Below are 15,239 nucleotides of genomic sequence, written 5' to 3' on the forward strand. Positions count from 1 at the left end.
AGTGAGGGAAGCAGAGGAGTGAAGAAGATGCAAGTATAAGCTGGAGCTTTGAAGAAAAGCAGAGGGATTTGTCCTGAAGGAGACTGTCAGAAGATATGGTGTTTAAGAGGATTTTTGAGCTGTTTTGCAGACTGTTAGAGTAGTATACCATTGTTTTGCCGAGATGCTCTTTGCCCGAGGAAATCTTTACTCTTAATGCAATTTGTGAAGTTGGATTCTTTTTCTTTTATTATTTCTATTTTGTTTTTCACCTTTAAAGCAAAAGTTGTAACAGTGGTAATAACAATAATAGCAAAATAATGATAATGCTAATATCAATAATGAAGATTGGTTACTATTTTGGCATTTAGAATTTGATAGCCATTGACTAAGACTTCACATGCTTGATCTCATTTAATTCTTGTATCAACTGTAGGAAGTCAGTGGCACTATAATTCCTGCTTTATAGATGAGCAAACTGAGGCACAAAAATATTAAGTAACATAGGTTAAGATTACATAGCTAGGAAGTGATAGCACTGAAAGGTGAGCTCACTTTGGTCTGCCTTTAAAGACTGTGCTTTTATCCATTTTGCTGTATTCTTTTCCTAATAAATGAGGAATCTGTTAGAAAATATAGTAGCCTGAAAGCATGCATACATACACACACACACACACACACACACACACACACACGCCTCATCTGACTTCAGATGTTAACTGCTTACAAATATTTATGGGCCAACTTTCAGGTAGAGGTGGGATACGAACAGGGAATTGATGTTATAATCTCGTTCACCCAAGAAAAATCTAGAGATATTAGGACAATAGTCAGGGTAGTCATTTGGGGAGTGTTAGGAAGAAAGATGACTGCAAATCAACAGCCAAGCAGGTGTTGCTGCCATTACTATTAGGCTACTGGGGATTCTCAGAATGTGAGGCTGAGGAGGAAATCAAATAAATACTTTGCTGATTCCACTAACCTGCAAAAGTATTTTCAAAACTCCAAGCAGATTATTGCCCACTGTTCAGAGTCTCTCTGACTCTTGGTGATATTTCAGTGATAATGTGTTAAGCCAAAAGCTCTCACAAATCACCCCAGAGCCAAGATGAGCCAAGCTACTTCAGCTCACATGGGGCACGAAGGAGCCACTATTCTCCCTGGAAGACTAGTTCGTTCTCCCTTTCCCTTATTGTTCCAACAAGGCTGATTCCAGTAAGTTTTGGAGAATAATTCAAGACCTATTTTCTCTAGAGGGAGCTGAAGTAACATTAGTATCTTTGTTACCACCAAAGGAGAAGTGTATTTCCATATTGTTCCCCACCTTAAACTTTGATTTGTTTGGACAGAAAGTTTCCAATCAGTTACTCATATTCCCATCAACACCGACACTTTTTAACTCTGCTTTTAAAAGACTAGAGTAGATTTGTGCTATTGGAGGCTATAGTCCCGATGGCTCAGTGGGTCAAGAATCTGCCTGCAATGCAGGAGACACAGGAGATGCAGGTTTTGATCACTGTGTTGGAAAGATCCCCTGGAGGAGGAAAATGGTAACCCACTCCAGTATTCTTGCCTGAAAAATCCCATGTACAAAGGAGCCTGGTGGGCTACAACTCAAAGGGTTGCAAAGAGTCAGACATGACTGAGCAACTAAGTACACACACACACACACACACACACACACACACGCTGTAGTCACTAGTCTATGTGGCTACTGAGCACTTAAAATGTGGCTAATCTAATCTGAGCAGTTTTGTAAGTGTGAGATACATATCTAGTTTGAAGACTTTGTATGAAAAAAGAATGTAATATATCCCAAACTTTTACATTGATTATTAAAATGATAATACAGGCAGTCCTTGCTTTGCATGACAGTGCAAAACCACAAAAGTGACTTAGTAAGCCAAAACTACACTTAGTAAGCAAAATGATTGCAATGATCAATGGAGGGAAGCTATGATTATTATGTGACCTTCACTGCTCACTTTGGCAGCACATATACTAAAATTGGAATGATGCAGAGAAGATCAGCATGGTCCCTGTGCAGGGATGACACACAAGTTCATGAAGCATTCTGTATTTTTAGCATGAGAAAAGAAACATTTACTCAAGTCCACTTGAAATATTCAGTGAGAGTCCCATATAGGATTACTCCAAGGAGGAACACATCAAGACACATATTAATAAAACTGACAAAAGTTAAATACAAAAATATTAAAATCAACAAGGGAAAATCAACAAATAATATACAAGGGAACTCCTAAAAGGTTATCAGTTGATTTTTCAGCAGAAACTCTGCAGGCCAGAAGGGAGTGTCATGATAATGTTTAAAGTGATAAAAGGGAAATACCTACAACCAAGAATACCCTACTCAGCAAGGCTCTCATTCAGATTCGATGGAGAAATCAAAAGCTTTACAGTTAAGCCAATGTAGAGAATTCAGCACCACCAATCTAGCTTTTGGAGAAGGACATGGCAACCCACTCCAGTACTCTTGCCTGGAAAATCCCACGGATGGAGGAGCCTGGTAGGCTACAGTCCATGGGGTCACAAAGAGTTGGTCATGCCTGAACGACTTCACTTCACTCACTTCATACTTTATCACTGGAGGAGGAAATGGCAACCCACTCTGGTATTCTTGCCTGGAGAATCCCATGGACAGAGGAGCCTGGTGGACCATGGTCCATGGGGTTGCAGAGGGTCGGACACAACTGAAGTGACTAAGCACGCAATCTAGCTTTATAAAAAACATTAAGGAATTTCTCCTTAGCAGAAGGAAAAAAAAAAGAGACCACAACTAGAAACAAGAAAATCATAAACAGAAAAGCTCTTTCTATATATAAGAAAATATACAGTAAAAGTAGGAAAGAATCCACACACAAATGTGAAATCAAAACCAGCAAACACAAGAAGAAGAAAATACAAATGGAGGAAGTGGAAGGTGAAATTAAGAGACTAGCAACTTAAAACAACCTTATATATAAATATACTGCTATATCAAAACCGCATGAAAACTGCAAACCAAAAAGCTAGAATAGACACACACACACACAAAAGAAAAAGCAATCCAAACACAATAACAGTCATTAAATCACAAGAGAACTATCGAGGAAGGGAAGAGAAAAGACCTATAAAAACAAATCCAAAATAATTAAGAAAATAGCAATAAGAACATACATATTGATAACTACCTTAAATGCAAATAGATAAATGCTCCATTCAAAAGACATGGACTGGCTGAATGAATACAAAAACAAGACTCATATATATGCTGTCTATAAAAAGACCCACTTCAGAATACAGACTAAAAGTGAGGGGATGAAAAAATACATTTCACGCAAACGAAATCCAAAAGAAAGCAAGAGTAGCTATACTGGTATCAGACAAAACAGACTTTAAAATAAAGACTGTCACAAGAGATAAGGAAGGACACCACATAATGATCAAGGGATCAACCCAAGAAGATATAACAACTGTAAATATATATGTACCCAATGTAGGAGCACCTCAGCATATAAGGCAAATGCTAACAGTCACAAAAAGAAGAAATCAACAGTAACACAGTAATAGTTGGAGACTTTAACACCCATTTACACCAATGGACAGAAAATTTTTCCTTTTTGTCACAACCACGTTCCTCACTTCTGTCAATAAGTTTACCTTCACTAAGTTTCTGAGGCTGATCATCTAGTCTTTTGAACAGTAGAATTGTCAGAGTCTCCACAATTGTTCATCATCACATCTGCTTTCACTTCCAATAGTATCTTTTAAAAATTTCTTTGCTGATCTCTCACTTTATCAGGCAACTCCCTAAATGATTATCCATCTTTATAAAGTGTTACGTGGGTTTAACACTGAGCTACAAGAAGGCAACACAACTATATGCTTCACTGTCTATGCATGAATTGAATAACAGGTGTGCAGTGAACAGTTATCAACAGACTTTGAAAGAAAAAAAAAGTTTTCATTGGTCACTGATAATGATGTTGTTCAGGTAGATGTTTGTGGACTGAAAGTCTAGTAGTGAAGTTAGTACTTTATGCAACTACTCACAGTTATTATATCAGAATAATAGATATTAATACCATGTTATTGGAAGACTACTTTTCAAGGCTGTATATTGTCACTCTGCTTATTTAATTTATATACATCATGAGAAACACTGGGCTGGAAGAAGCACAAGCTGGAATCAAGATTGCCGGGAGAAATATCAATAACCTCAGATATGTAGATGACACCACCCTTATGGCAGAAAGTGAAGAAGAACTAAAAAGCCTCTTGATGAAAATGAAAGAGGAGAGTGAAAAAGTTGGCTTAAAGCTCAACATTCAGAAAACTAAGATCATGGCATCCGGTCCCATCACTTCATTGCAAATAGATGGGGAAACAGTGGAAACAGTGTCAGACTTTATTTTTTTGGGTTCCAAAATCACTGCAGATGGTGATTGCAGCTATGAAATTAAAAGACACTTACTCCTTGGAAGGAAAGTTATGACCAGCCTAGACAGTATATTAAAAAGCAGAGGCATTACTTTGTCAACAAAGGTCTATCTAGTCAAGGCTATGGTTTTTCCGGTAGTCACGTATGGATGTGAGAGTTGGACTATAAAGAAAGCTAAGTGCCGAAGAATTGATGCTTTTGAACTGTGGTGTTGGAGAAGACTCTTGGGAGTCCCTTGGACTGCAAGGAGATCCAACCAGTCCATCCTAAAGGAGATCAGTCCTGGGTGTTCATTGGAAGGACTGATGTTGAAGCTGAAACTCCAATACTTTGGCCACCTCGTGCGAAGAGTTGACTCATTGGAAAAGACCCTGATGCTGGGAAGGATTGGGGGCGGGAGGAGAAGTGGACAACAAAGGATGAGATGGCTGGATGGCATCACCGACTCGATGGACATGAGTTTGGGTAAACTCCAGGAGTTAGTGATGGACAGGGAGGCCTGGCATGCTGCGATTCAGGGGGTCACAAAGAGTCAGACACGACTGAGTGACTGAACTGAACTGAACTAAACTTTTATTAAACTAAATGGTGATAACTGAAATTAATGCATTCCAGAACCATGCAAAGTAAAATCTTCCTGTACTTTGGATACTGGGTCAAATAAATTATATGATTAAAATTAATTATACCTGTTTATTTTTACTTTCTGTGGCTAATAGAACATTTTAAATCACATATGTGGCTTGCATTAAATTTCTATTAGACAGTGCTGCTGTATACCATATATTAACAAAAATGTTACAAGAATAAAAAGAAATACTCAGCTAGGAAAGAATCAAACACTGTCACAGTTTCCAAATGAAAAGAACAAAGGAACAGATTCAAATCTACATAAACTGAACATATGTGTATGGTGAAAAACAGGAAAGCTAAAACTAAAAGATAATAAATTAGGAAAACATTTGCAACAAATATGAGCCAAGGGTGAATTGCTGACATTATAAAATTACCCATTCAAATTTATTCTAAAAGTATCAAGATCCCAGTAGGTTGTAAAACAGATGAATAGGCAATTTATATGAGAGGAAATTGAAGTAGTAAGTAAACACCTAAAAAAGTATTTATCTTGTCTAGTTTTCAAAGATACGAAAATTACTGCAACTTTTGAGTTACAATTTAGTATCCACTTTATTAACAAAGCAATTACAATACCCAGCACCGTGGGGAATTTTGTGAATTCATGCATGATAACTGGCATTATAATTAGATATAATACTTTTAGTAACAAGCAGTGTATAAACAGGAAGAGTCATACAGATATTCCTAACCCGTTGACCTCATAATGCCACTCCTGAGAATGACTTGAAGGAAGTAATTCAACAAGAACAAAAAGTTATATATATAGTAAGATACATACTGTATCTATATCATTGCTTATAGTGGCAAAAACCTGGAGATATTCTAAAAATTTAATGTAGAACACTGCATTCACCAATGATAGAATGCACAGTGTTTTTCAAATACGTATCAAACATTTACTAGAATTTACCGTATGCTGTGTCATAAAGCAACCTGCAATATATTTCAAAGGATTGAAATCATTCAGGGTGTGCTCTCTAAGCATAGTGGAATTTCTCTCAACACCCATAACAAAAGCTAATTAGAAGAGCACCAACTGCTTTTAAAATTGAGCAACAAAATTCTAATCAATCCATGAATCAAATGAGGAAATACATAGAAATTAGAAAATATTGAGCTAAATGACATTGAAAATATGGCATATCAAAACACCTGGAAAATAGTTACACGATGATCAAGAAAATAACTACCAACCTATAATCCTATAATCATCAAAAGTATCCTTTATCTTCAGATTAACAAAAACTGAGAGAATTTATTCAGTTCCTAGAGGAAAATTTATATTCTTAAGTGCATATATTAGAAAGAAAATAGAATGCTATTCATCAGTGATTCAATTTTCTATCTCAAAACAAAAAGAATGGCACATACAATTAATTAGTACAGAGAAAGTAGAAGGAAAGAAACAATAAAAAATAAAAGCAGAAATAAGAGAAACAGAAAACAAAATATGAAAATCAACAAAATGAAAAGTTTGTTCCTTGAAAAAAGTTAGTCAAATTGATAAAACTCTGGAAAGACGTAAAAACATATAAAAAGAGAGAGAAACAATATACTAATATCACTAATGAATAAAAAGACATTCGTTAAAACCATGGTTGATTTATATCAATGTATGGCAAAAACCACTACAATATAGTAAAGTAATTAGCCTCCAACTAAAATAAAAAAAGAGAGAGACATTCGTATAGGTCCTATAGATATTTTGAAAATAAGACTGCAAATAACTTTATGCCAACTTAAATGAAATAAATTCCTTAAAGAATATAATGTACTGAAACTGACACAAAAAGAAAGGATAATCAGAATATCATATATCTACTAAAGAAATTAAATGTTTTATTTTAACCTCTCCACAGAGTATGCTCCTAGCCCAGATGGTTACTTTGGTGAATTCTAGCAAATAGTAAACAAAGTAGAAACTTCATATATATATATGAAATTTTATATATACTCTTCCAGGAAATAGAAGAAGAAGCTACCTTTTCCAATATTTCTATGGTATCAGCATAATCTCGATAGCTAAATTGTTACAAAAATTAAAAGGAAGGAAAATTACAGACCAATATGCAGCATGAACATACACATATAAAAATTTAATAGATTAGAAAAGGGATATATACAATGGATATATATTATATGCATAATATATAAAATGGATAATGCATCACAATTAAATGAAGTTTATTCTAGGAATGCTAATAATAGTTTACCATTATTAGGACTTCCCAGGTGGCACAATGGTAAAGAATCTGCCTGCCATTGCAGGAGATGAAAGAGACATGAGTTCAATCCCTGGTACAGGAAGATTCCCTTGAGTAGGAAACAGCAATCCACTCTGGTATTCTTGCCTAGAAAATTCCATGGACAGAGGAGCCTGGTGGGCTATAGTTCATGAAGTTGCAAAGAACTGGAAACAAGTGAGCGACTTAGCACACAGACACACACAATAGTCAATATAATTCAACACATTCACAGAAAAATGGAGATAAATAAAATGATGATCTTAATAACTAGAGAAAAACTTTTGATAAAATACTGATTTATGATGAAGACTCTTAGCAAATCAAAAAGGGAAGTTAATTTAATGGTCAATTACTGAAACTTTCTTCCTGAGATTAGGAACACTATATGGATTCTACTAACACTACTTCCGTTAAAAGAAAAAATAAGATCTTAGCCAACGCAATAAGGCAATAAAAAGAAACAAAAATCACAATATTTAGGAAAATAAAAAATAAAACTATCATTACTCACAGAAAATATAATTGTGTATAGAGAAAAATCTTTTAAAAAATCTAGAGATAAATATCTAGAATTAACATTTATTATTCAGGTTGTTGGATCTAAGGTCAATGTATGAAATCAATTGTATTTTTACATACCAGCAACAAAAAGTTTGGAAAAGAAATTAAAGTGATAACACTTATAGTAGCATAAAACCCTTTAAGTCCAAAAGTATATTTGATGATAGATGATCAGGACCTCTACATTGAAAATTGTAACAATTTGTCAAAAGAAATGGATAAAGGCATAATAAATAGATAAATTATTTTCCCCTATTTTCATGGACTGGGAGAATTGAAAACTGTTAGAATGTAAATTTTTCCTAAATTAATTTTTAGATTAAAAATTAACCTAATCAATTCCAATTAAAATCCCAATACATCTGTGTAGAAATTGACAAGCTGATTTTAAAATTCATATAAGAATGCTGCTGCTGCTGCTAAGTCGCTTCAGTTGTGTCCAACTCTGTGCGACCCCATAGACGGCAGCCCACCAGGCTCCACCGTCCCTGGGATTCTCCAGGCAAGAATACTGGAGTGGGTTGCCATTACCTTCTCCAGTGCATGAAAGGGAAAAGTAAAAGTGAAGTCGCTCAGTCGTGTCCGACTCCTAGCGACCCCATGGACCGCAGCCTACCAGGCTTCTCTATCCATGGGAGTTTCCAGGCAAGAGTACTGGAGTGGGGTGCCATTGCCTTCTCCACATATAAGAATAGAGGAGGGCAAAAAAAGTCGTGGTGTTCATTAATAAATAGAAACAAGCTGGAGGACTTTTACAGCTGGGTGTCACAACAATTAAAAAGCTATTAAAATTAATACAGATTGAAGTTAGTGTAAGAATAGACTTAAAAAAAAAAACACAATAGAAAAGAGTTCCACATCTCAGGGCTACCTCATATTGGCAGAGGTGACACTGTGGTGTAGTGTAGAAATAATGCTCTTTTTAACAAATGATGCTAGGCTATTTGGATTTCCAAGTAGGAATAGTTACTCTTTACTGTCACCCTTCACATATCAATTCTAGGTGGATTACAGACTTAGATATGCAAAAGTTAAGCAAAGGCTTTTAGAAAAAAATTGGACAATATTTTTATTAACTCAAGTAGACAAAGTTTTCTTCAATAAGATACAGAATATTCTAATCATAAAACATTAACTTAAACTATATTACTTCCCTGGTGGCTCATATGGTTAAGAATCTGCCTGCAATCCAGGAGACATGGGTTCGATTCCTGGTTGGGAAGATCCCTTGGAGAAGGCATGGCAACCCACTCCAGTATTCTTGCCTGAAGAATCCCCAAGGACAGAGGAACCTGGTGGGCTACAGTCCATGGGGACACAAAGAGTCGAACACAGCTGAGCAACTAAGCACATATTAAAATTAGGACATTCCTATTGCTCAAATGACACCATTCAGTTCAGTTCAGTCGCTCAGTCATGTCCGACTCTTTGCGACCCCATGAATCACAGCACACCAGGCCTCCCTGTCCGACACCAACTCCTGGAGTTTACCCAAACACATGTCCATCGAGTCGGTGATGCCATCCAGCCATCTCATCCTCTGTCGTCCCCTTCTCCTCCTGCCCCCAATTCTTCCTAGCATTGGGGTCTTTTCCAATGAGTCAACTCTTCGCATGAGGTTGCCAAAGTATGGGAGTTTCAGCTTCAACATCAGTCCTTCCAATGAACACCCAGGACTGATCTCCTTTAGGATGGACTGGTTGGATCTCCTTGCAGTCCAAGGGACTCTCACGAGCCTTCTCTAACACCACAGTTCAAAAGCATCAATCTTTCGACTCTCAGTTTTCTTCACCGTCCAACTCTCACATCCACACATGACTACTGGAAAAACCATAGCCTTGACTAGACGGACCTTTCTTGACAAAGTAATGTCTCTGCTTTTTAATATGCTGTCCAGGTTGGTCATAACTCTCCTGCCAAGAAGTAAGCGTCTTTTAATTTCATAGCTGCAATCACCATCTGCAGTGATTTTGGAGCCCCCCAAAATAAAGTCTGACACTGTTTCCACGGTTTCCCCATCTATTTCCCATGAAGTGATGGGACCAGATGCCACGATGTTAGTTTTCTGAATGTTGAGCTTTAAGCCAAGTTTTTCACTCTCTTTCACTTTCATCAAGAGGCTCTTTAGTTCTTCTTCACTTTCTGCCATAAGGGTGGTATTATCTGCATATCTGAGGTTATTGATATCTCTCCCGGCAATCTTGATTCCAGCTTGTGCTTCTTCCAGCCCAGCGTTTCTCATGATGTACTCTGCATAAAAGTTAAATAAGCAGAGTGACAGTATACAGCCTTGACGTACTCCTTTTCCTATTTGGAAACTGACCTTTTCCAGTCCTGTGGCCACTGCTGAGGTTTCCAAATTTGCTGACATATTGAGTGCAGCACTTTCACAGCATCATCTTTCAGGATTTGAAATAGCTCATCTGGAATTCCATCACCTCCACTAGCTTTGTTCTTAGTGATGCTTTCTAAGGGCCACTTGACTTCACATTCCAGGATGTCTGGCTCTAGGTGAGTGATCACACCATCATGATTATCTGGGTCATAAAGATCTTTTTTGTACAGTTCTTCTGTGTATTCTTGCCACTTCTTCTTAATATCTTCTGCTTCTGTTAGGTCCATACCATTTCTGTTCTTTATTGAGCCCATCTTTGCATAAAATGCTCTAATTTTCTTGAAGAGATCTCTAGTCTTTCCCATTCTGTTGTTTTCCTCTATTTCTTTGCATTGATTGCTGAGGAAGACTTTCTTATCTCTCCTTGCTATTCTTTGAAACTCTGCATTGAAACGGGAATATCTTTCCTTTTCTCCTTTGCTTTTTTTGGCTTCTCTTCTTTTCACAGGTACTTGTAAGGCCTCTTCAGACAGCCATTTTGCTTTTTTGCATTCCTTTTCCATGGGGATGGTCTTGATCCCTGTCTCCTGTACAATGTCATGAACCTCCATCTATAGTTCATCAAGCACTCTGTCTATCAGATCTAGTCCCTTAAATCTATTTGTCACTTCCACTGTATAGTCATAAGGGATTTGATTTAAGTCATACCTGAATGGTTTAGTGGTTTTCCCTACTTTCTTCAATTTAAGTCTCAATTTGGCAATAAGGAGTTCATGATCTGAGCCACAGTCAGCTCCCGGTCTTGTTTTTGCTGACTATATAGAGGTTCTCCATCTTTGGCTGCAAAGAATATAATCAAGCTGATTTCGGTGTTGACCATCTGGTGATGTCCATGTGTAGAGTCTTCTCTTGTGTTGTTGGAAGAGGGTGTTTGCTGTGACCAGTGTGTTCTCTTGGCAAAACTCTATTAGCCTTTGCCCTGCTTCATTCTGTACTCCAAGGCCAAATTTGCCTGTTGCTCCAGGTGTTCCTTGACGTCCCACTTTTTCATTCCAGTCCCCGATAATGAAAAGGACATCTTTTTTGGGTGTTAGTTCTAAAAGGTCTTGTAGGTCTTCATAGAGCCGTTCAATTTCAGCTTCTTCAGTGTTACTGGTTGGGGCATAGGTTTGGATTACCATGATATTGAATGATTTGCCTTGGAAAAGAACAGAGATCATTCTGTCGTTTTTGAGACTGCATCCAAGTACTGCATTCCAGACTCTTTTGTTGATCATGATGGCTACTCCATTTCTTCTAAGGGATTCTTGCCCACAGTAGTAGATATAATGGTCATCTGAGTTAAATTCATCCATTCCAGTCCATCTTAATTTGCTGATTCCTAGAATGTCGACGTTCACTCTTGCCATCTCCTGTTTGACCACTTCCAATTTGCCTTGATTCATGGACCTAACATTCCAGGTTCCTATGCAATATTGCTCTTTACAGCATTGGACCTTGCTTCTATGACCAGTCACATCCACAACTGGGTATTGTTTTTGCTTTGGCTCCATCCCTTCATTCTTTCTGGAGTTATTTCTCCACTGATCTCCAACAGCATATTGGGCACCTACCGACCTGGAGAGTTCATCTTTCAGTGTCCTATCTTTTTGCCTTTTCATACTGTTCATGGGGTTCTCAAGGCAAGAATACTGAAGTGGTTTGCCATTTCCTTCTCCAGTGGACCACATTCTATCAGACCTCTCCACTATGACCCGTCTGTCTTGGGTGGCCCCACATGGCATGGCTTAGTTTCATTGAGTTAGACAAGGCTGTGATCCTTGTGATCAGATTGGCTAGTTTTCTGTGATTATTCTGCGATGGTGCAGGAGCACCAGGCTGCGATGGTGCAGGAGCAGCCGAGAGGAGCTACCCCATGTCTGAGGTCAGGGGCAGCGGCCAAGAGGAGCTACCCCACATCTGAGGTCAAGAGGGGCGGCAGTGAGGAGATGCTCCACATCCAAGGTAAGGAGCAGAGGCTGCGCTTTGATGGAGCAGCTGTGAAGAGCTACCCCACGTCCAAGGTAAGAGAAACCCAAGTAAGATGGTAGGTGTTGTGAGAGGGCATCAGAAGGCAGACACAGTGGAATATTACTCAGCCATTAAAAAGAAAAAGATAATGCCATTTGGAGCAACATGGATAGACCTAGATTGTCATACTGAGTGAAGTTAGACAGAGAAACACAAATATTGTTTGACATCCTTTATGTGTAGAATCTAAAAAGAAATGATACAAATGAACTTATTTAAAAAAAAAAAGAAACAGTCTCACAGACTTAGAGAATGAACTTATGGTTACTGTGGCGGGGGGGAAGGTGGGGGAAAGAGATAGATAAGGAATTGGAGCTTGACATGTATACACTGCTATATTTAAAATGAATAACCAACAAGGACCTACTGTACAGCACAGGGAACTCTGATCACTGTTATGTGGCAGCCTGGATGGAGGAGAATGGAAACATATATATGTATGGCTATCTGCTCTGTACCTGAAACTATCACAATATTGTTAACTAGCTATACTCCAATATAAAATAAAAAGTTTTTAAAAATTGGGCCAAAGGTAACTGTTTATAGATGGCATAGTTCATTTACTCCATGAATAACATAATTTGACACACCAGTTAAAAAGCACCCAGAAAACAAGATGGTATCAGCCAAATTTATTGAGAAAATATTCACGGAAATTGAGCTTTCCAAGCATGACTTTGCATTTAAGTGCTGGGGATATCTTAGAGCACAGGGTGGAGGTGGCTTGGATTAGGGCCAGCACATGGACATGCTACCCAAGGCATCTGCCTCAGCCCTTCCATCTGGGGCTTTAGAACCTTTGTCCTTCCTGTCAGAACTGCATTTCTTGGAAATTTCTTTCTGACTTCTCTTTTCACTAGAAATACAATTTATTGAGATAATGATCTATACAATGCTACAAAATATTTCAGGTACCACCTCTGCTTTTAGGGGGAAAACTGGCATTTCAGGTTACTGTTAAAGAATTTCTCTTTTTTGGTGTTACAGGAACACTGCTCCTCAAACAGTTTCCTCCTGGGGGAGGAGGAGATGATGAATTTCCTAATCTCAGTGTCTCTGACATTTACATCTGTGGGCTTCAGAAAAGACTCATTTCTAAGATATCATGGTTGGTTAATTACAAAAGATATCGATTAATGGACCCAAGTCAACCTTAAAAAATGTTTCTAATGGATTGCAACAAGGTTCTGTGACTCTATCCATTTTATTATCTACTCGTGAATATATGAAATCCAGACTTCAGACAGACAATTGGAATACATTAGTAATATATGTTGGATGAGAAATTCCAGTAAAAATTTCAGGCTTTAAAGATGTGCTTAAATTCAATCAGTACAAATGATGTCATAGGTTCGGATAGCCAATATCACAAGTACGGAATGGGACACATGAGACTATACATCAATTTAAGTATAAATGGAAAAGATAGTTTAATTAACTGCTAGTCAAAAAAAGAAACCTAAAACATTGTATTCTATAGTAAACACTTGCATGTCCATCTGTACCACGATAAGACCTGGTTTCCTGCCCATAGTTAAGGGGTCCAGGAGTGGGCATGTGACTCAAAAATAAGATACCATTGCTTAGTTCTGATTTAATAATTATTAAGTCCATAATAATTTAAAAAATATGGTTATTTTGATATAGAGAATGGTTAGCCAGTCTCCCCTTGAAACCCTAGGTTCTGAAAGGCAAAGCTCTGGATTTGTAGGCAGCCATGTTTTCACCACTGGGGCAACAGAGGAATCTGCCATGGAGAGAACATCAGATGAGACATGAAAAAAGAAACTTCTGTGAAATTTGGGTTCCTTGGGTCAGTTGTGCCTGTGACTCAGCTCCATTCCTCCTTTCTTAATATCATTCTATTCTAATAGCCTAGTGTGTGTGTGTGTGTGTGTGTGTGTGTGTGCACGCACGTGCACACACACATGTACACACATGCATGTGTGTCTGACTTTAAAAACTCATGGACTGTAGTCCACCAAGCTCCTCTGTCCATGGCATTTTCCAGGCAAAGATACTGAAATGGGTTGCCATTTCCTTTTCTGGGGGATCTTCTCGGCCCAGGGATCAAACCCTTGTCTCTTGTGTCTCCTGAACTGGCAGACAGACTTTTTACCACTAGTACCACCTATAACTGAGCAGAACCTGAGAAATTACTTTTTAACTCAAGCTATTTAAGTTTCTGTTACTTACAATACAAAATGTCATAAGTAATAATAAACAAACTTAAGCTCCAACTCTAGTGTCTGGAATAAGGGTGGGGTAATCATTAAATACTTAATCTCTAGGTAGCTATAATCTGAAGCTCTGTCCTGGCCACACTAGTATGGACTGTTGTGGTCATTTCTGGGTTCAACTTTCTACAGATGCCTGTCAACAGGGAGAAGTCTTAGAGGATAGCATGAAGCTATGTAGAAAAGTTTAAAGGGCTGCCATGTGGCAGGCAGAGTAGATGTTCTATTTGAGTCAATGGACAAAATTGATCCCAAGAGTAGGAAGTTAGAATGAAGCTTGTTGACTCAATATAAAGATAGCCTTTTATAAATGGAGACAGTAGCATGGATGCATATACACTAACATATGTAAATAGATAACCAATGGGAATTTGCCGTACGACTCAGGGAACTCAAACAGAGGCTCTGTAATAACCTAGAGGGGTGGGAATAGGCGGGAGGTGGAAGGGAGACTCAAGAGGAAGGGGACATATGAATACCTATGATTAATTCATGTTGATGTATGACAGAAATCAAATCAATATTGTAAACCAATCAATCAATTAAAAATAAATAAATATTAAAAAAATAAAGGTGGCCTTTCTAAACCTTAGAGCTATCCAACAATGGAATGGACAATCTAATGAATGATAAATGTCTCCATCAATGGGAAGGTTGGCTCTGAACATGGATGGTCACTTATTTGGTAATTTGACAAATAGGTAGCAACTAATAGCTATAATCTGTTGAAG

The 15,239-nt window shown here is 37.8% G+C and overlaps 1 protein-coding gene and 1 non-coding gene across 3 annotated transcripts in view; one reads left to right on the forward strand and one right to left on the reverse strand.

Moving 5' to 3' along the window:
• Positions 1–15,239, reverse strand: part of LOC145541792 (uncharacterized) — a 284,540-nt gene that overhangs the window by 148,660 nt on the left and 120,641 nt on the right. The gene's annotated exons all lie outside the window — the stretch shown is intronic.
• On the forward strand, positions 1,957–2,063 carry LOC145543898 (U6 spliceosomal RNA). The gene has a single exon (XR_014081143.1). It is a non-coding gene; the product is annotated as a U6 spliceosomal RNA (small nuclear RNA).

Source organism: Giraffa tippelskirchi, chromosome 3 (genome assembly GCF_054371585.1).
Source record: "Giraffa tippelskirchi isolate mGirTip1 chromosome 3, T2T-mGirTip1v1.2.pri, whole genome shotgun sequence".
Classification (NCBI taxonomy): Eukaryota; Metazoa; Chordata; class Mammalia; order Artiodactyla; family Giraffidae; genus Giraffa; species Giraffa tippelskirchi.